General features: G+C 51.3%; 1 protein-coding gene across 7 annotated transcripts in view; it reads right to left on the bottom strand.

Annotated features, from left to right (window-relative positions):
- JAKMIP1 (janus kinase and microtubule interacting protein 1) overlaps window positions 1-22,480 on the bottom strand; it is a 141,135-nt gene that overhangs the window by 110,234 nt on the left and 8,421 nt on the right. For 2 of the 7 annotated variants that reach the window (XM_021100981.1, XM_021100976.1), the window contains exon 1: window positions 11,057-13,095. The exons of 1 other annotated variant lie outside the window; for it this stretch is intronic. The gene's annotated coding sequence lies outside the window, so the exon portion shown is untranslated. Of the gene's footprint in view, window positions 1-4,223; window positions 4,406-11,056; window positions 13,364-22,480 lie in introns of those variants that run through there. 4 more of the 7 variants (XM_021100978.1, XM_021100982.1, XM_013978520.2 and 1 more) reach the window with 4 other exon arrangements.

Raw genomic sequence — 22,480 nt, 5'->3', positions numbered from 1 at the left:
CTCCACAGTTTTCCAGACTGGCCACACCAATTCACATTCCCACCAACAGAGTAGGAGGGACCCCTTTTCTCCACACCCTCTCCAGCACTAATTACTTGTAGGCTTTTTGATGATGCCATTCTGACCAGTGTGAGGTGACACCTCATTTGTGGCTTTGACTCGTATGTCTCTAACAATTAGTGGTGATGAGCATATATGATTTATTTTTAAATTGACGTTGAACCATTAAGCAAGTGAACCCAACAAAAGCCTCAAGGCCGAGAGGAGCCACGTTCATGCTCACAGCCTGCCAAGGACAGCCCGTGACCAGGCCTGACCAGAGACATGAAACCATTAACCATGGCCTCAGAGGGGGTTTCAGGGGACACAGGGGCAAGGAAAGTGAGCCAGGGGTTGACAATGCAGAGGAGAGTCAGCGATCAGAGTGTCCAGAGCCTCCGCCTAAGGGACAGCAGACTGGAAGTGAGACCCAGGGCCCGTCTCCCGACAGCACAGCACCCCACCCCCTGCCCCAGATCCTGCAAGTGGCTCCCTCTCGAACGACTGACTGGTAATGTCACAGAAGAAGAACCCAGAGCCTTTGCTTAGAGATGGTGGGAATACAGCCCAGGACTGTCTCATGCACTTCAGACCACGTGCCTAGTGGGCATCTGTCCCTCGCCTGGCTGACACCTCAGACTAAGCAGCCCAGAACTGGGCTCCCCACCTCCCTCATCCATGTCAGTGCCTCTGCATGTTCCTCACCCCAGGAAAGAGCCCCCCAGTGCTCCCAGGCCAGAAACCTGGGTGTCCTTCCTAGCTACTAGCTGATAATAGCCACCCAATTATTACAACATCAGTGGCTTTCAAACTGCTGGAGGGCTGATGCAGCTCACGAGGCCCAGCTCCTAAAGTCCCCTGCCTCACTTCTCCTGTCCCCCGTGACAGAGAGCCATGCCTGCAATAATCAATGATATCCCCACAGCGCAGCTATTTATCTTGAGGGGAACTCCTGGGTGGCGGGTGCTGTGCGAGCTGCTTATAAACATTATTTCTCAGGCAACACTTTGGAGCAAATAATTTATTTCCTCCCCATTTTATAGATGGAGCTGAGCTCAAGCGAGGTTAAGAGCCTGGAGGTCACACAGCCCAGGGGAGCAGCAGAAGCAGGGTCTGCATAGGTCTCTGGCTGCAAAGCCCTTCACCTCGGAGCGTGAGGCCGGCCCGTGGGACCCTTAGCCAGCAGCCTAGGAGCCTCGAGAGGCCAGGCAGGAGCTCTTGGTACAGGGCAGCTGTTCTTAGCCCCGCTGCCCACTGGAAAAAGCTGGAGAATTTAGTGTGGATGCCTGTGCCTGCCTCCACCTGGCCACTGAGTCAGAACTCTCCAAGGTCCAAGATGGCATTACAGGCTCACTGCCCCAGGCAACGAGGGTGAAAAGAATGGCTCTGGAGCAGTGATTCTCAATCTTGGCTGAGAATTCCCAACGCCCACGCCCTGCTCAGCCCCAGGGATTCAGCAGCTCAGAGTGGGGTCCAGATCTCAGCAGTTTTTTAAGGTCCTTGGGTGATTCCAACGTGCAGCCAAAGTTGAAGCTGCTACCTTCAGGCCCTGCCTGCTCCCGGTGTGGCCTCCGGGCCAGGAGCACACCACCAGGAAGCTTGTTAGACGTGCAAGAATTCAGGTGCACCTCAGACCCGCTGAATCTGAAACTTGGGGGTGAGTTTAGCCAGTCCTCCAGGTGACACTGATGCAAGTTCAAGTGTGAGAACCTCTTGTCTACAGCCTGGCTACTCAAGGGGTCCACAGGCCAGCAGCATTGGCATCACTGAGACCTTGTGAGAGCTACAGAGTTGGGAGTTTCCATCAAGGCTCAGCTGTAATGAACCCAACTAGTATCCATGAGGACAAAAGTGCGATCCTCGGCCTCACTCAGTGGATTAAGGATCCAGTGTTGGCATGAGCTGTGGTGTAGGTCGCAGGCGTGGCATTGCTAATGCTGTGACATAGGCTGGTAGCTGCAACTCCAATTCGACCCCTAGTCTGGGAACCTCCATATGCCTCAGGTGCGGCTCTAAAAAGACAAAAAAAAAAAAAAAAAAGAGAGAGAAAGCGAGAGAAAGAGAGATACAGAGTCTCAGGCCCCACCCCAGACCCGCTGAATCAGAACCTGAATTTTACAGGAACGAGTGAGAAGACCCACCCTTCCTCCCCTCTCTGTGCCCTGCTGCCCCCAGTTCGGCTTACAAGCTCTCATCTCAACAGGCCTGGGTCCTGCTGAAGGTGACACTGTGCTGCATGCAGGTCACTGAATAACAAGGCCAGAGTCCCCTGAACCCAGACTTGCGAGCCGACTTGGCGCTGAGAGCAGGAGCAGGTGCATTTAATGCAGTGCTCCTCAAACTTTAACATGCATGAGAACAACAAGCTCCTCGAACGCCCTGTAGCTGGCTCCTCCCCAGTGATGCCGAGCCCATGGGTTGGAGCCTTTCCACAGGGCTCCCAGGGACCTCCAGCATCACTCTTGGGTAAGCCTGCATTAGAGTGGGCGCTGAAGCCAGCCTGTGAGGGTTTGAGTCCAAGTCTAGCATGCACTCACTAACTGCGTGGCCCTCTGCCTCAAGAGTCTCACCTGGCAAAGGGAACCAGTGGCAGTTAGAGCCTCATAGGTTGTGAGGAGGAGGCACTAGATTCAGACAACTGAGGTGTTTACAAGAGTGTCTAGCGTGAACCCATCATTTTAAGTTTTACTACCACCAACACTACCACCACAGGTGCCACCATCCCTGCCATCCACACCTCCACCACCAGCACCCCATCACAGTCCCTTCACGCCCACCACCCACCTCTACCGTCACATCACCACCACTGCCAACACCACCACCAGTGCCACCCTTATCACCACCAGCAATCCCATCACCATCTCCACCATCATCACCCTCGCCAACACCACCTCCACAGCACCGTCACCCTCATCACCACCACCTCTGCCACCAGCAATCCCATCACCACCACTACCCCCCACCCCACCAGGTATTCACAATACAGTCCCGCCTATGAGGACAGGCAGCTGAGAGAGAAAAGGGAACAGAACCTGCCGTCATGTAAACGACCTCAATTCACTCCAGCACGTGCTCAAAACCAAATGCTAAGGGGATGAACGCAACGCCGTGACCGGCACGGGAAGACGGGAGAAGAACTTTACATGTCCCGCAGGCTGGTGGTTAAACCTCAAGGACCACCCGCCCCAGGTACCCCTCCAGGTGGGACGGTGCTCCTCTCACCTCCAGACTCCGAGTCCCCACACGGAGCCTGGCACAGAATCAGGAATGAGTCAGCATGCCCTGAGTTTCCAAAGTCACTTTCCCGCCCAGGTTATGCCTCCATTAAACGGGAGGAGGGCTCATTTTGAAGCTGCTGAAGTGTGTGTTTTTACAAAGCAATGAAGACACTGAACAGTCAAGCAGTATAATATTTATCGTTAATAATGAAAACACACACAAGCTGGATTTCTCACTTCTTCCTCACAGGCTTCCCAGATGACATTGACCACGCTTCCCAGGACACGTCCCGCTCCGGCCACGAGGGAATTCCCAGAGCTCTCATTAGTATCTGCAGTCCCGCCATCAGACCAGCGGGGACACTCCCGGCCTGAACCGGCGGGCAAGCTGGGGACAGCTGCCCACAGAGGGGCACGCTCATCTCTGCACTGCCGCGCACACAGTGCTGGCTGAGAAGCCAGCCCCCCAGCTTCCCATCCGGCTGAACTTTCAACTTCCTCCAGCTGGCCGTGACCCGGTCCCTTGGCACCCATGGGGTGATCTGCAGATAAAATTAATAAATCCAGCTGCAGAAACCAGGGCCTCTAATGAGGAAGGAGTCGGGATCATGGAAAGATAACGAGACCCAGGCCAGGCCCACATCTAAACCCCGTGCTGCTCTGGTATCGGCCGGAGCTTCTTCCTGTCACTCCCAAGACCCCCAGTGGGCCAAGCCTGTACCGGGCCTGCGCCTGCGGGAGAAGAGAGGACCCCGCCCTGGCCCCGCCCGTGGTGGCTCGAGGCCCTCCCACCAGCTCAGCCCCCATCAGGCTGTAGTGCCAGGAAAGAATCAGCCTGGGCAGAAGAGACTCGGGGTGGCCGTGGCCGCATTCCCCAAAGTGACCTCTGTCCCCAGATGCCCAGGGCCCTGGGATGCTCCTCCCAGGGGCTAAGAAAGAGTGTTTGAATAAGAAGGCTTCTCTTACCTGCAGCCTCTGCTCACGCAGCTTCCTCAGCCAGGAGGCCTCCCCTGCCCATCCGTTTGCTCCGCAAACACTGACTGCCCATCTCCTGGGCTCCCGGCTCCAGTGCAGATGGTGAAACAGAAACAGCTGCTGCCCTTTGCATCCCCAAGATCTGGCACAGGAAGCCACTCCTCATCAGATGACTGCAATGAAGTAAGGCCAGCCCTCAGAGCCTGGGGGTCTTCCTGGAGGAGGAGGCCCCTAAGCCATGTCCAAGGGCAAGCAGGAAGCCCAGGTTAACAAAGGATAACCCTGGGGGCACAAAGTTCTCGCCACCTCGAGGGGACCAAGACACAGAAGAGGCCAAAGACCACAGGGTGGACAGGTGAACTCCGCTGAGCGTCACCACGCCTCTCCCGCTAGGAGTACTTTTCACAACCTTTTCAATTTGCCAAGTTTCAAAACTACAGAAAAGTCCCAAGAAGAGGAGGACGCACTCCTCGCACCTTCACCTCGACTCACGTTTTCCCTCAGCTCGTTATCTATAAAGACATGTTCCTATACCCATACACCTATTTTTATGAATCATTTGAAAATAAATTCGGGACATCCTGACATCTGACCCTCAAGGCTGTGGCTTTCCTCTCTTACGACCAGAGACATCAGGAAATCACTACACCATTAGCAAAACCAGGAAACTGTATATCACTGATACATTTCAAATTCCAAGGTCACCAACTGTTGCAATAATGTCTTATGTGGCAAAATAACTATTTTTCTCCTCCCAGCACTTTTTAAAGAGCAGCTCTAGGCAGAATGCGACTGTCTCCGCCAGAGGTGCTCCCAACCAGCCACAAGCTTCTCCAAAGAATCAAGCGGGAAAGTAAAATGTAACGACAGCCAAAAATAACAGCCATCACCCGGTACAGAATAACCTTTGACAAGTGACAGGACAGGGTGGCTGGAAGGGATTCTGGGCACAACAACAGAGGCCTATGAAGCCTCAGAGGATGCCAGCCCTGGTCTTTGGCTCCGGATCTAGGAAAACACAAACCACACGCCCTCAGGTATGACGGGGCCCTTCTGTCCTTGGGCGCTGGCAGTGTGGACCAGGTGAAGAAAAGCAGGGGCCCTGGGCTCCCACCTCACCACCTGCCAAGTCACTTTGGAGAGACCACGCAGCCACGGTGGGCCTGTGTCCCCACCCCTAGAGCCCCAGCTCGTCTCCCAGGCCCCCTGGAGCCCCCAGCCAAGCCTAGGCTCTCCAGAGAAGGCTTCCAGGAGCGTAAAACCCCACCCCACCATGTCCGTGCCCTTGTCTCCCGTTCTGGTCCCCAGCACTCCCTGATTAGACAACGCCCAGCCCCCAGGGGCCTCCAGACCTGCTATGGGTGGGTGTCTTCTGCCTCTTCCCGACATCTGTGCCTCTCCCTCTCCCCCCCACCCTGCAGCCCCACCTGGCCCCTTGGCCACAGCCACCCTCGGCCACATGGAGTTCTGACCAAGGGTCCCTTCATCCGTGCAGCAACCACTACCTTTCTGAGAATCAGGAAGAGCACAATATGTTGAGACTGTCCTTGGCTCCCCACTGCTGTCAGGGTGAAACCTAACTCCTTAGCTTGGACAAGCCGGTCCTCATCTGCTCCCCACCTCCCCCTACCACAGAGCCCCTCACCCGCCATCCCAACCAACGTCCAAGAACAGCAGCCCTGCCTGGCGGTCACGTTCTCCAGGGGACTGACTGCTAAGGCCATGGAGGCTCAGAGAGGTCGAGGAACTTGCCCGAGGGCAACAGCTCAGGAGTGACAGAACCAGGGCACCCAGAGTCAGCTCCAAACCGTATCCCTTCGTCCCATACAAAAAGCAAAATGGTTCAGCAACACAGGCCTCTATATGCATGCTGCCTCTGGATGATGCTGGAATGGACGCTCCAACAGTGGCTTAGAGGATGCTGGAAATACAGCTGAAGGCTGGCGTTTTTTTCTTTATGTGATACTTTCATTAATTTTGTACAGATTTAATTTTTTTTTTTTTGGTCTTTTTAGGGCTGCACCTGCGGCATATGGAGGTTCCCAGGGTAGGGGTGAATCAGAGCTGCAGCTGTCAGCTTATGCCACAGTCACAGCAATGCCAGATCTGAGCCGCGTCTGCAATCTATACCACAGCTCACGGCAACGCCGGATCCTTAAGCCACTGAGTGAGGCTGGGAATTGAATCTGCATCCTCACGGATATTAGTCGAGCTCATTAACCACTGAGCCACAACGGGAACTCCTACAGCTTTAAATGTTCACAGTGGAAAAATAATGACTCAAAGTGACAAAGAGTTCCATAAGCATCTCACTGTCACTATGTCGTTGACATGCTATGCACAGGTGCTAAAACGGGGGACCTGATTTCAGCTGAGAACTCGCCCCTGCGTGGCTGGCGTAAGCAGGATGTCCCATCCAGGCAGGTGGACGCTGCCCTAGACCATGACCTGCCCACACCTGCAGCACGCTGGCCAGCCCTGGCTCTCTCTGCACCTGGAAAAGAGTTCAGATTCAAGGCTCAGACTTTTTTTTCTTCCTCCAGTTGAAGTAATAGATACCTATAGGCTCCACTTAGAGAGGTGAAGAAAGTAACCGCATGTCTATTCAATGATCATTCTGAATCCCATCAAGACCCATCCTTTCTGAACTGCCGTTTCCTCATCCACATAAGAGATGACGAAGATAACCCTGGCATCCGCAGGGCCGTAACTGAAACCTCCTCACAGCGGAGCGGGCACCCTGCTCGGCAGACAGGCAGGGGTCGGCAGCATCGTTGTCCTTACTGAGAACCTATTAAGCGCCAGATCTTTTCCCAGACACTGAAGGTACAGAGATGAACAGGCACAGTGCTGTCTAGGAGTGATTAGAGGCCTAGTGTGAGGGACGAAGGAAAATCCACCTGGAAAGAGCTTGCACTTGACCTTGAGCACGGCAGGGAGCCATGGAGAGGTTTATACCTGGCAGGACAAGGTCGGACACCCTTGTGCTTCAGATCACTGGCTCAGGGTCAACTCGGAGGGCTGCCTGGAGGAGGCCCTGGAGGCAGCAACGGTGCTGAGGCTGTGTACTCATTTGGTGGGGGATGAAGCCGCCTGAGTCATGGATATGAACTTTTTATTTTTAGGGCCACATCCATGGCATGTGGAGGTCCCCAGAGTAGAGGTCAAACTGGAGCTGCAGCCACCAGCCTACACCACAACCACAGCAACCTGGGATCTGAGCCGCGTCTGCAACCAACACCATGGCTCACGGCAATGCCAGATCCATAACCCATTGGGTGAGGGCAGGGATCAAACCTGCGTCTTCATGGATACTAGTGAGATTCGTTTCTGCTGAGATGGGAACTCCTGGATACAAACATGTGAGGAAACAGATCGAATAGGACCTTGAGTCCAAGCGAAGGGGAACAAAGAGGAATTCTTAGAGCTTGAATTGAGCCTTCTTTTACATTCAAATCTACATGTGAATCTCTCCCAACATTTTCCAAGCTCCTTATCACTCCTACCACAGGGCTGCTTTTCTGCAGACATGGGAAGCAGCACGTGGGTTCCTGTCACCCTTGGCTCCCCATCGCCCTCAGGGTGAAAACCAAGGTGGGGGAGGGGTTAAAGGCGATAATACCTCCCTGTGTACAAACAGGGAGGCTCTCAGAGGCCGACTGACTGGCTTAAGGTTTCACCCAACATACAGGAAGACAGATTTGAACCCAGACCTGTCAGGCCCGGGGGCTGCTTCCTGGCATCCCCCAGTGGGTGAACCTCCTAGCAGCAATGAGTCTTTCAAAATGTTGTTGTCATCAACAGGGACACCGGCCCAGACACCCACTATCATCCTGAAAAGTCGGGGGGAGGGGAGGGCGGGGTGCTGGGGGGGGGCTGGGGGACATGGTTGGTAGTCAGGCACCAGGCTTCCCCAAGAGAAAATATTTAGCAAACACTGATGTAGAGAAGGAGTGAGCTCCCGACTTGGAAGGGAGGTTGGGAAAGGCCATCTGGTCCCACCTCCCCATTGTGCAGATGGGACACCAAGCCCAGAGAGGATGCGTCTATTCCAAATGCACCCAAGGAGGCGGGACTCGAATCCAGCCTCTTCAGTCCCAGTCCTCTGTTCTTCTTACCCTAGCCTCATACTTTGCCTAATAAAGGTACAAGCCACGTCATCACCTGCTCCAGGAAGCCCTCCCTGATTGCCAAGGCTCCTGCCCCTGAAAACAAGGGCCTCCCGGAAAGCCTGGGCTTCACCGTCAGACCCAGAGTCAAATCCTGGCTCCACCGCTATTGCCTGTAGGACCTACATCAAGTCATGACACCTGAGCCAGAGAAAACCCGACCTCCTGAGAATGGTGCAGGGTTGCATGAATTAAGGTGACCACTTCAGGGTCTGCTACAAAGCAGCCCCTTCCATGGATCGGGCCAGACAGCAATACCACACGGCTGCCTTCTCCAGAATGTCACCGCCACCCCCTCTGCTCCCCTCCAAGGCCACCACCCACGTAGAGCCACCATCTTCTCAGCAGCCTGGGAAGCACCTGGCTCTGTCCTGCCTCCAGGCCTCTCATGTGCCGTAGGCCGTCCCTCGTCCCTCCGACGGGGCTCCTCTCCTCCCGTCCCTGCCAAGCCTCAGCTCCAAAGGCAAATTTACGCAGAAAAAGCACTGAGGTAAACCGTAGCCTCCCGACATGACTCCTGCCCCTTCCACTTCCGGCCAGTCCTGCCTCACTTCCGGCCATTGGCTTTTAAAGTGAAGCCTGGCTCCTCCCCTTCCGCTTCCAGTCTCCACCCCCGCCCTGCCTCCTCGGCCACGCCTACCGCCTGCTCCTGTCCCCACCCCAGAGGAACCAGCCATCCGGAAATCCTCAGAATGGATTGCTCCACTTAAACAGATGGGCACTTACAAAGTTGTACAGTACGACCCCCACTAAAATATAAAATTAGCATATATGTTCAGAGGGCAAAAAAGTAAAGATTAAAGTGTTTTTCAAACAATTTTTCCTTCTTTTCATGAAATGACATCTTGTTGGGCAGTCCATACAAAGCTGCTCTCGGAAGGAACCACGTCCAGACCACTGTCTCTCATGCTCCCTCTGCTGAGCCGTGCAGGAAGCCCCACATGAGTGTCGAGAGGGCAAGGCTCTTGTCCGGAGGCTCAACCACGCACTCATTCTGACTGTTAGATGACTCATGTAAACTCCCAGGGCCTGGGTTTCCTCCTGTCTTCTTGCAGCGATGGTTGAGAGGCTCAGAAAGGAACATAAAACTCCCGCCCCAGAGGCGCCCAGTAAACTCTGCTGCTGAGAGGCAGGCTGCATGCAACCAGACAGGAAGGCCAGCCCAAGGCCAGAGGTGCCTGGCTGTGGTCTCCTGGGAGACCCTGCCCCATCCACCACCACCTGCCTCCTCCACCTTCCAGAAGCCCTCAGGTGCCATTAATGAGATAATGCTGCAAAGCCACAAACCCACAGAAAACCAGGCCCTCCACACAGCCACCCGCTCTGCAAAAGGTGACCCTCCCCATTCTGCGAGCCAGAGAACAAGAGAAAGGAAGTGGCCTAGCGGTGGCCCTGAGTCAGCCTGCAGAGCTCTCCTGGGGCATGACCCCTTCACCTGGGCCTTCAAAGGCTCAGTTAAACCTAGAGATGCCACTTATAAGAGCCTTTTCTCTATGCCAGGCAATGTGCTGGGTATACCCATCTCAAGCCATCCTCGGAACCTCCTTGTGAAACAAGTAACAGTATTATCCCTGTTTGACAGGAAACTGAGGCTTAGAGAACTGAAGTCACCTGCCTAAGGTCCATGACTTAAAAGCGGCAAATCCGGGCTGAACCCAGGTCTGTTGACTCTAAAGCCACTTACCAGATGCCCAAAGAACTGTCAGCATTGTCTTCTAGACTCAGGACCCAGCACCATGCCTGGCATGTTCTTAGAAGGCACCCAAGGACTTTTTTTAGGAATGAACAGCCAGCTCTTTCCTGCACGCTATGCCTTCACCCTCCAAGGAAGCCAAAAACTATGGCCCAAAAACTAAATGCCACTGAATTAGCACCAACACATACAAAACAGTAGTTTCAAAATATTCCAGTTGATGGAAAACTTCCAATATCACCAGAAAACCACCTACTTCAATTCTCCATGAACAGAAACAATTTCTGATAAAATTGCTACTCATTTTCAGGACCTACATAGCAAAATTCTCATCAAGTAGAGGAATGAGAGATGTTTATCAACACTCATGAAAACATGGTGAAACTTCCTTTAGAATGTTCTGTGCATATGAAGTTTTTTTCCTTCAGCTTTTCACTGTAAAATCCTACCGGACACTGAACAGGAGGGAAACTGAGGTGGGGATGAGCAAGGGGAACCAAGAACTGTGATCCAAGAAAAAGAATCACGGCAGGATCCACACTCCTCTCCCGTGAGATGGAATTTAACACAATTCAACAAACATGCGCTAAGTAATAGTAATAACAGTCCCAGCTTATATAGCAGTGTCTCTGTACTAACAGCTGTTCCAACTTTCAAGTTCTCTACAGTCCACAGCCCTATGGCAGGGGTGTTATTAGGGCCCCATTTCAGCATTCAGGCAGGAGGAGTGAAGCACCTTGGCCAAGGTGACCCAGTTAGCAAGTAGGGGTGGGAGGTTCTACCCAGGTGGTCTGGCTGCAATGTCCATGTTCTTACTTGCTCTGCTATGTAGCTTCCAGGTGCCAGAGATGACACTAGGATGTGAAGACAGAGGCACAAGGATGGCCCAGGCACTGCTTCATCCATGAAAGGCCAACGTAATTACATTTCTCGTATAACTGAGCCTCAGCCATTCTGCATACCTGGGGGTAGGTGGCTGCCAGTCCCTAGGCAGCCACAAGGCATCAGGTCATCACACATACAATTCCGGTGCTCACAAGGTCCTGGAGAGGCACGTGTTCTCTTCCTCATTTCACAGGGACAAAATTCCAGCTAAAAGCAGGCAAAGGACTTGCTTGAGTCCCCACTTGAACACAAAGCCTTTGCTCTTTCTGCTGCTACTTGCTGGCTCTTGGCAAACTCCCTGCACCATTCTGGAATCTCCCCTTAACTGAGGTGCAAGGGCCCCTGAAGAAGTCCCAGAAAAGGCCTCAGTTCTCAGGCCATTTCTGTCCCACCGCTCCCGAATGAGTCACGTAATCATACCACCGAAAACAAGCAGTGTGACTGGTGACTTCTAAGCCAAGAGCAACTTCTTTTGTGGTTTCCACATCCTTTCTACACCAGCCAATGAGTGTGGCTTGACACGCCCAGGGCACGCAACAGACACCTACTGAGTCCCCGCTGTGTATGCAAAGCTGGAGGAGGGGCACACGCAGAGTTCATCCTGTGTCCTGGCTTCTCTCCAGAGCACGACTCTGGAACTGGAGGATGAGGGAAGGGGTGGCAAGGCTGAAGCGAGCAGGGAGAGCAGGGGCTCAAAGCAAGACATTCCCTACAGGGCTGGGTGCTCAGACCAAGAGGAGCTTACTGCCAGGCTACCCACTTTCAGGCCACCACCAGGTCACTGCCACCACAGGGGAAGGAAGATGGTTGAGGATGACTTTGTCAGGTGCAGACATTGGCCGAGGCCCTTGAAAAGGCTGGCCCGGGACTGGGTGTCCCAATGGTTCCCCCACACGTGCGAAGGGTTCCAGTTGAGTCAGGGAGGCAGGCAAGGAAGCAGAGCGTAACAAGCTCAGGTGTTAACTGGAGACCAGGGGCTGCAGGTCCCAGTGGGGTGTGAAGGAAGAGAGGTCTTATGTGGCCCTGGCAGGGGTGAAATGTGGACATGCAGACAAGGGAGCAGGGGTCTAAGGAAGGTTGAACAGCGTTTAGGTAGGGAGAGCCGCAGGAGCACAAGCGCCAATCATTCCTTCATTCATTTATTCAACATCCAGCACCTGCCCACACCAGGCCCTGTGCTGGGCACAGGGGTCTCAGACACAAATCCCTCCCAGGCCCTAGCTCCAGAAAAAAAAAAAATATGGCCAGGGCTGGGACAGAAAGAAGTGAAGGGCCTGGGGGTTCAGGGAAGTACCCACGGGTATACACCTGAGTCACTTCTAGAGGTGGCAGAGAGGGTGTGCTGGGAAGAGGGCACAGATGTGCAGAGCCAAGAGGAATGGAGGGCAAGTTCAAGGAAGACAGACTGTTCTGTAAGGCAGCAGTCAGTGTCATAGACTGAAGGTCGGCAGGAGTCAGTGTCATAGACTAAAGGTCATGTTCACACACACACACACCCCCGCCCCCCAAATCACATGCTGAAATGCTAATCCCCCAATGTGATGGTATTTGGAGATGAGGCTTTGGGGAAGTGACCAGGCCCTCATGATGGGATTAGTGCCCTTAGAAGAAGAGACAGCAGAGAGCCTATTTCCTCTTTCGCGAGCACACCATGAGAAGGCAGCCGTCTGCAAGTCAGGAAGAGAGCTCTCCCCAGAAACAGAATCAGCTGCGCCTTGATCTTGTGCGTCCCAGTCTCTAGAACTGTGAGAAGTAAGTCTCTGTGGTTGAAGCCTCCGAGTCTCTGGCATTCTGTTCGCAGCCAGAGCAGAACAAGACAGGTGGTAAGAGCAAGAGCATCCAGAGATGAGATCAGAGATGGGGAGACGAGGAGGAGTGATACAGCCACAGGTGTGGTTGCAGGATGACACTATTTCTTCTTTGCACGATTGCTCCTTCTCCCAACTACGCCCCATATCTGAGGAAGGAATGGGTGAAAAGAGCCCTCAGGCTGTCCTTGGACAGCACTGGACCTTCAAGGTCTGTTCACCAAGACCTGGGATGAGGCAGGTGCCGGCTCTTCCTTCAGCTCGGCTCGGCTCCGTCAGTGACGGTCCTACAGGCTCCTCCTTCCCTGAAGCCAGTCTTGGGAACAAGAGGCCACTTGGAGGGAGAGACGGAACCAAGAACCCAAAGTGGTACTGATGGGTAAACGGCAACAGAGAGACACAGGTGTCTGTGAAGGGGTGATGGCCAATACCTGAAATGGAGCACAGCCATCAGCACTTTGGAGCACTGGGCGATGGTGACCAGGCCTGGCTTTCAAAGCACAATCTGTGAAGATGCTCCAGGATCAGGGTTCTGGGGCAACATGTGTCTGATTCTCTTTGTTTAGGTAAAGTGACTTTAAACTACAAACACAGCACACAAATTCAAATGAGCTGCACCCAAAAGTGAACCCTCTGTAGACACCACAGCGTGGACCTGGGCGGCCAGGTGAATACTCAGCTTTGTACAGGTCTTGGGGTTGAGACTCTCCTGTCATCGCCAGGAAAATGGATCCTGAGACGACAAGGCGAGTTGTGGACAAAACCTTATCAGCTGCAAACGCGGGAGCTAGAGTCTCGAACCAGAATAAACAATGAGGTCCTGCTGTACAGCGCAGGAGACTATGTGCAACCTCTTGGGATGGAACATGATGGAAGAAAATATGAGACAAAGAATATATATATACATATATATATATATGTGGATATATATATATATATCTGCGTCATTTGGCTGTACAGCAGAAATTGACACAACACTGTAAATCAACTAAAATTTTTTAAAAATTTAAATTAAAAAAATGTTCACAACCATAACAAAGCCCAAGTGACATTCAGGATGCTATGGCTGTTGAGACTACCCCTGTCACTCCAAATTTTCATTTTGAAAGTTGTTCCTGAAAGCAACCTCAGTGCTCCCATGGACTGACTTAGAACTTGAAGTGTTGTAAGTTTAAAATAATAAACTATGGCCTCCCTGCTTTGTATATGGGGATGGGGTGGTTTAGCGGATAAATTAAAAAAAAAAAAAAAAAAACACTTCATTGTTACATACAGGCCCAGACAGAGGGGAGGGTATTGTGTCATTCTATAATTATCTCAATAATCATCCCAGCTCAGTGGGCCTCAGGGGGGACAGAAACCAAGCATTCCGCAAGCGGGCCTCCACGAGCACCTTGTACAGAAGCGACCACTGCAAAGCGTTACAGGCAGCAGGTGGGCAGGATTCAAACCCAGGCCTTTCGGCTCAAGGCTGTTTTTCACACGCTGCTACCTTCCTTCACTCCTTTCCTAGAAATGAGGATGCAGCCCACACGCACCATTATGAGGGTGCAGCAGGGGGGGGGGCTGCCCTCCTTCTCCCGCAGGAAACCACTGGAAGCTGACACACCCTTCACTCTGAGCCCCAGTTTGGAATGTGTGCTTATTGGGGTGGAGAACTGTCCCTTACACCCTACGAATCAAGGTCCCCTTGTTTCGCTGGCACATTCAGCAAGATACTAGGGGTGATTCACGCCCATGGGAGGGAACCAACCAGTTGTCAACTGTTTTAGAAACAACCAGACTGTGTAACTACAGACAAAGTGGGAACCAGCCCTGCCTTCCTTGGTTCTCAAACAGAGGGGGTATCAGAACTCCCAAGGGGACTTTAGTTAAAGCCAGACTGTTGGGCCCCAAGCCAATGTTTCTGATCCAGAAGCTCAGGGTAGAGCCTGAGAACATGCATTTCTGAAATGCCCACAGGTGCTGCTGCTGCTGCTGCTCCAGGACCTCACTTGTAGAACCACTGCTCTCTTCTGTTCATTACAAACTGTCCTTAATTGAGGTAGGTGGTCATGTAAGGCTGAATAGGCAGGTCCTCCTAAGACGGGAAGGTGGGGAAGGCAGACAAATATGTCTTCAAGGAAGCGGGGGCATGAGCAAACACATGGCAGCTGGAAACAGTGGGTAAGGAAGGCAGCAGCTCTTTGTGGTCAGGAAGTAAAAGGGTGACCAGGAGTAATGGAGAGTGAGGTGGGAGGGGAAAGCAGAGGCTGTAGATGTCAGGGCGACAAGGACGAAACGGAACATCAGCTATGGGCTGTGTTTGCTGCTACTGATTTCTAATTTCAAGGCATATGGTCATATAATAACCACAAAGGGAACATACTTTGTATTATTTCTACTCTTTCAAGTTTATTGAGGTTGTTTTAGGACCAAGCATATGGTCTGTCCTAGAGAATGATCCATATGCACTTGAAAAGAATAAATATTCTTGGCAAAGACATGGAGAAAAGGGATCCCTGCTGGTGGGAAGTAAAATGGTGAAGCCACTATGGAAAACAGCATGGAGGTTCCTCGAAAAAAATAAAACTACCACAGGATCAAACATCCCCACTTCTGGGTATTTATCCAGAGAAAATGAAAAAACTAACTTGAAAAAATATATGCACCCCATGTTCACTGTAGCGTTATGTACAATGGCCAAGAAATTGATACAACCTATGTGTCCTTCAATGAATTAACTGATACAGAAAATGTAAAAGAGATAGATATAAAATCTAATATTATTCAGCCACACAAAAAAAGAATGAAATCTTGCCATTTGTGAGACATGGACCTTGAAGGCATCATGCTAAGTGAAATAAGTTGTGCAGAAAAAAAAAAAAAAATCCCATATGATCTCACTTGTGGGATCTTAAACAACAATAAAAAGCAAACTCAGATACAGAGAGGAGATGGGAGGCTGCCAGAGCGGGGCATGGGAGGGTGGGGGGATGGGATAAGGAGGTCGCCAAGCACAAGCTTCCAGTGATGAAATACATAAGTCATGGGAATATAAAATGCAGCAGGGTGACTGGAGTGAAGAATAGTGCATCGCATATTTGAAACCAGCGAAGAGAGTAGATCTGAAAAGTTCTCAGCACAAGAAAAAAAATGTGTGGTAACCATAGGGCGATGGATGATACCTAGACTTATTGTAGTGATTACTTCACAATGTATACAAATGTCGAATCATTATGTTGCACATCTGAAACTAACATAATGTTACACATGAAATGCACCTCAATTAATATATTTTTTCTGATGGTGTGGTGGAGTATCCTGTAAATGTTTGTTAAGACTGGTTTACAGGGTTTTCGGGTTTTCCGTTTCCTCGCTGATCTGTCTAGATGTTCTATCCATTATCGAAAGCAGGGGATTGAACGATCCAGCTCTTAGTGTTTAATTATCTCTCTCTCCCTTCATTTCGATCAGTTTTTGCTTCATACAGTTTGGTACTCTGTGTTAGCTGTATATCTGTTTATAATTGTTACATCTTCCTGATGGATTGCCCCTTTTATCACTATAAAATATCATTATTCAACTTCATTATAAAGTGTCCCTCTTTATCTCTAATTTTTATTTTAAATCTATCTCGTATGATATCAGTATGGTCACTCTAGCTTTCACATGGTTGCTCTTTGCATGATATACCTTTTTCCTTCCTTTTACCTTCAATCGATTTGCATCTTTCAGTCTAAAGATGTATGGCATCTGTAGACAGCCTATAGTTAGATCTTTTTTTTTTTTTTGGTCTTTTTCTAGGGCTGCACCTGCAGCATATAGAGGTTCCCAGGCTAGGGGTCGAATCAGAGCTGTAGCCGCCAGCCTACGCCACAGCCACAGCAATGCTAGATCTGAGCCATGTCTGCGACCTACACCACAGCACAGGGCAACACCAGACCCTTAACCCACTGAGCAAGGCCAGGGATCGAATCCACAACCTCATGGTTCCTAGTCGGATTCGTTAACCACTGAGCCACTATGGGAACTCCTAGATCACTTTTAATATATTCCAAAAATCTCTACCTTTTCACTGGATTGTTTAATCCATTCACATTTAATGTTATTGGGGGGGTTCTTTTTTCTTTTTTTTTTTTTTCTTTTTTTTTGGTCTTTATAGGGCTGCACCCACGGCATATGGAAGTCCCCAGGCTAGGGGTCTAATCGAGCTGTTGCTGCCGGCCTACGCCACAGCCACAGCAATGCAAGATCCGAGCTGCGTCTGCAGCCTACACCAGAGCTCACAGCAACACCGGATCCTTAACCCACTGAGCAAGCCAGGGATTAAACCCACAACCCCACAGTTCCTAGTCGGATTCATTTCTGCTGCACAACGACAGGAACGCCTAATGTTTTGTTGATATAGTTGAGTTTACATCTGCCGTTTTACTTTTTCTATATATCTCATGTCATCTGAGTTCCTCTAACCCTCCTTTGCCGTGTTCTTTGCCATTATAATGAATCAGGCATATACGACAATGCAACAACTTCAAAGAGCTACTTCTTTTTAATTCGGATAGCAAAATACCTCCCAACAATTTTTAGTTTCTTCAACTGCTTTTCTAATGATGATTTTTTTTTCTGGTTCCAGAAAACAGGAACAAATCTAATATTCACCCACTAGGTATGGGACACCATCTACAAAAATGTCAATTACCAGCTTCCGGGGTTGGAGGAGTTGAGGCTACGACTTGACTTCCCACAAAGAGGAGGGATGGGGCCCTTCACCATGTTTTGAGGATCCCCTTCATGACACGTTCAGTGTCCTGACAGTTCAGTGCTTCCAGCCAAGGTGGGAAGGATGGCTGGAATTCACAAGAGTCCACAGTGTGGATAGTTTCAGACACCCTGGCACTGCTCTCAGACACTTGACACAGATGCTAACAAAGATCTAGTGAGCAGAGGCCCTTTCTACACCTGCTGCAAGAAACAGATAAGACAGCACAAACTGATTAGCCCACATCCCTGCCTGAGAGTGATTTTAACACCCACCACCACCACAACCATCTACGGATCACCTGACCTTGTAGTTCACCTACAAAGCCCTCTATTCATCAGCACACATGAAGGGAAGCTACAATCCAGGGGGGTCGTGAGTTGTGAAATCCCAAATTCACAGCTTATGTTGTGAACACCTGAGGTTCGGGACACCCAGCACCCCCTCTCCCATCTCCTGGCTGGAGCACTTCCAAGTTCTGGTGTCCTGTCCAGCAAAAGGCCATGTTTGTCTATTTGGACTGAAGTGTCTTCCATTCATTTTTAGCTGCCCCTCCAGAAAACTCAAGAGATCTACAATATCCCCATAAACTGGGCTCATCCTGGGTGCCTGGCATTCTTCCAGGGAGAGGGAGATCATGTCCGTAAAATGCCCAAATGGCAAATTCCCAGGAGTTTAAGCAGGTTGGGCATAATTTGGGGACATGCAGGCCCTTTTTCAAAATAAGATGTCTGGTTGGCACAAAAAAAAAAAAAAAAAAAAAAAAAAAACACCTCATCCAGCCCGATCCTGGAAGGATCCAAGACCCAATTATTGCCAGGCTTAATGAGCTCACTCGCCCAGCTGCCCTGACCCAAGGAAACAGCCCTGCCAACTTCCAAAAAGGAGGCGTGTCTTCCAAAGCATATTCTGAGATGCAGCTCGAGAGAATGGAAGAAATCAGGTCAATTTAACGAGGAATAGGACCTGCGAACACAAGAACATGGCTTGGATTCTGAAGAACAGCTTTCTAACATTTTCTTCACCCTCAACCAAAAGCAGGCTGCCATCCAGGCAGTGAAATCCCCGTGTGCAGAAGGGAAGCTGGATTAAGTTCCACAGAAGCTTCACAAATATCATCTCGGGGCTGACAGAACCACCTGGGATGTTTTGATCCCAAGTATGGAGGTGCCCAAGGTCTGGAGAGTTGATGTCACTATAGGCGCCTGCTGCGGAGAATAGAGGGGGGGCTTCTTCAGGGCAGAACAGACCAGATGCAAACAACAGCAAACAATCTTCGGCACCAGACTCCCGCCACTGACATTCTAGGATTCTGATATTACAGGAATATGAAACATACTCATTTTTTATTTCTTGGCTCAGAAGTGAAGCCAATTCACCCATAATGCTATAAACACCAAATCTCAAGGCTAAAGGTCAAATGCTATCGACCACCTACTATGCACCCCATCCTGTGCAGGGCTCTGGGAATGCCACTGTGAACCAGGAAGCATCCTTAATCTCCTGGGACCTTCTGGCTAGCAAGAGAGTCAGACAAGTCACTGGCCGCTGGAATACAGAAGCCAGGGCAGTGACAGAGGGATGCTCAGGGCATCGGACGCCCTTGGGACATTGCTGACCCAGCCTGCAGATGCGGAAGCGTTGTCAGGGAAGGTTTCTGGAGGAAGCAAGGCTGAGGATGGATGTGAAGCACAGGTGGAGGGTGTTCACCAGGTGGATGGGGGCAGGGACGGCGAATGGGCAGATCCGCCAGAGGGAACAGCATATGCGAAGCCTGGCTCAGTCCAGCTAGACGTCTACTGAAGGCATGGGAGAAGGGCAAGGCAGGAGCAGAGCACACACGCCACACTGGCAAAATCAGGAGAGCAGAGCAAGCCTCTTCACTCTCTCCGTCTGCCTCCAGGCTGCTCCTGTCTTAATCCAGCCCCAGTGACTTCATTCACTGTACCTACATTTGCAGAGCAAGCAAACAGGTCTCTCCTTGAGCCCCAGCATCCCCGCTGGGCTGGGGGGCCTGCAGGGTATCACAGGACAGGGTGTGGGGAGGATGGGGAAGGAGGATGCAAGCAGACGGAGCTGGCAAGCAAGGGTCTGGAAGGAGAGAGACAGCGCTTAGCAAGGGGTACAATTCATGGGAAGGTATGAGAATTGAATGGGAAGCAGGCCATGGGGGCCTCGAACCCAGGCTAAAGTGGTTGCACTCTTTTCATAAGCAATCAGCAGACTGAGGTAGCCAGAAGAGGTCTGACCCCACCACTGCCGTTTCTACCTGGGCAACCCCAGGTAAGCCACTCATTCTCCTGCAATGAGGCAGTGCCCCGCAGTGAGGGCTGGAAAAGAAGACTCGCTGCTGCCCGCAATAACCCACTTCCAGGACTTCCCACTGGGACTCGGTGGGTTAAGGACCCAATGTTGTCTCTACGAGGATTGCGGGACCACTCCCTGGCCTCACTCAGTGGGTTAAGGATCTAGCGTTGGCGCAAGCTGCAGTGTAGGCTGCAGGTGTGGCTCGCAACCGGTGTGGCTGTGGCTGTGGCGCAGGCTGCAGCTGCAGCTAAGCCTACCCCAGCCCGCAGCACAAGGCCAGGCACCTGCAGGCAGGTGGGTGTGTGGAAGATGAGAGGGACAATGCTAGCTAACGGTTGGGAAACTCTGACAAAATCCCTCTTCGGGACGGGGACAGGGGTGTGCCACCCTCCAAATGCCACAGCTCCCAGGGTGAAGTGATTTGTTTCCCTCGTGGCTCCCGGCTGGATCTGGGAGCTCCATGGAGACTCCCTCCCAGGTCTGGGAAAGCGCGGGAGAGCCTTTCAAGCAGAGAAGGTGCGCAAACAGGGAGGTGCCTCGCCCGGCCTTGAGAATCGGAGGCCCTCGTCCAATCAAAGCTGGCCGTACAGTAGCCCCGCCCACTATGCAAAGATTCTCCCAGAGATCTCCGCATGCAGGGGCCGTCGGAAAGGAACGTGCAAACTCTTTGGAGGACGGAAAAAATCGGGTGCGGTCATTATAGGCAGACGGATTAAAAGGGTCAGAGCCACTGAATGGAGGCGACTCTCAGCAGAGTGGCCAATGCTCTTCGGTCATCCTATAGCCGTCATCTTGGGTGCCAATTAGCAAGAGGCTACCACGCACCAGCCCTTAGGTGTCTGCCCAGACAGCTCCCGTTAGAGCCCCGGCTCTCATCGCCCTATGCCTGTGGTCCTGTCCCCTTACTTTAATTATATCCTGCAGGGAAGAGTTACTGTCGTGATGACCTGTCTTGTGTTTTACTTATGGGTCTCCCCGGTCTCAGAATCAGAGCTGCCATGGGCAGGGACCTTGCCTGGGTCTTCGTGGGGCTCTGGTTTCTTCCAGGGGCCACAGGAGGCCCTCAAATGTGCACTGTCGTTGTTCATCATCAGACGGAGCGTCCAGTTTACAGAGGAGGAAACTGAAGCACAGAAAAACTGTAACTTTTCAGTTCAGTATGCTCAGTATGGAGGAAGTTGAGTGTGCCTAGCTCTTAGAGGCAGGGCGAAGGTCAGAAATAACCACACACAGCTCAGGGTGCTGCTGCCACTGTGGCCACGACACTTCACAGAAGGCAGAGCCACCATCCTCTGGGCCTGGTCCCTGCCCCTGAGGCGCTTAGAGTTTGGCAGCACTGTCCCCCCAAAATACAATGTGAACCCCACGTGCAATTTTAAATTCTCTACTAGCCACATTAAAAAAAGAACAAGTAAAAACAAAGAAAAAAATGGAAAAAATAAAAAACAAAAATAAAGAAAAAAAGGTGAAATTAATTTTAATAATTCATTGCATTTAACAATATACCCAAAAGTTTTGTTTCAACACATCATCCATGTTAAAGTTATTACGGAGATCTTTTTCACCCTTTGTCCTACAAAGTCTTCAAAATCCAGTGCAAATTTTTCACTCTCTGGCCCGTGTCAGTTCACAGGAGCCACATCTCAATGCTCGAGCCCTGAGGGGCCACCGGAGTGGACAGGTCGGCTCCAGAAGTCCTCTGGCTACCTTGGGACAAGTGAGCAGATGAGCTAGGAGACTCATTCCCAATCACTATAATCATGACCTCTGCAATCACCACCAGCGCCCAGACACCTACTGTGCCCTGCCACGCTCTGGGCTGTCTACACAGTAATTTCTTTTTTTTTTTTTTTTTTGTCTTTTTTGCCATTTCTTGGGCCGCTCTCACGGCATATGGAGGTTCCCGGGCTAGGGGTCCAATTGGAGCTGTAGCTACTGGCCTACACCAGAGCCGCAGCAACGTGGGATCTGAGCCACGTCTGCAACCTACACCACAGCTCACAGCAACACCGGATCCTTAACCCACTGAGCAAGGCCAGGGATCAAACCCGCAACCTCATGGTTCCTAGTCGGATTCGTTAACCACTGAGCCATGATGGGAACTCCAGCATAGTAATATCTTTTCTTTTCTTTTTTCCTTTTTACAGCTACAACTGTGGCACATGGAATTCCTAGGCTAGGGGTGCAATCAGAGCTGCTGCTGCCAACCACAGCCACAGCAACACCAGATCAGAGCTGTGTCTACAGCCCACACCACAGCAACACTGGATCCTTAACCCACTGAGCCAGGCCAGAGATCAAACCCACATCCTCATGGATACCCGTCAGGCTCTTTACCACTAAGCCACAATGGGAACTCCCTACATAGTCACTTGGGACATTCGCGCACCAAGCCCAGAAGCTGGAGACACTGAACTTTCTCCATACTGGACCGAAGAAAAAGAGTGAAGCTTGCAAAGATTAAGTAATGTGCTCCAGATCACAGAGCTAGCAGAGTGGAGTTAGGAAATTAAGTTGCATCTGACTCCAAGCAACAGCTATATAACTGCGTAGGGAGACCTGCTGCCTGCCGGCACCCTGTGTGGGGAGACGGAAGAAAACATGCCAGACGAGGTTCCTGCCTTCGTGGTGCTTTTATTCTAGCT

This window comes from Sus scrofa, chromosome 8 (assembly GCF_000003025.6).
Source record: "Sus scrofa isolate TJ Tabasco breed Duroc chromosome 8, Sscrofa11.1, whole genome shotgun sequence".
NCBI classification, from domain to species: domain Eukaryota; kingdom Metazoa; phylum Chordata; class Mammalia; order Artiodactyla; family Suidae; genus Sus; species Sus scrofa.
The sequence above is the reverse complement of the archived record's forward strand: the minus strand, read 5'-3'. Positions and strand labels throughout refer to the sequence as shown.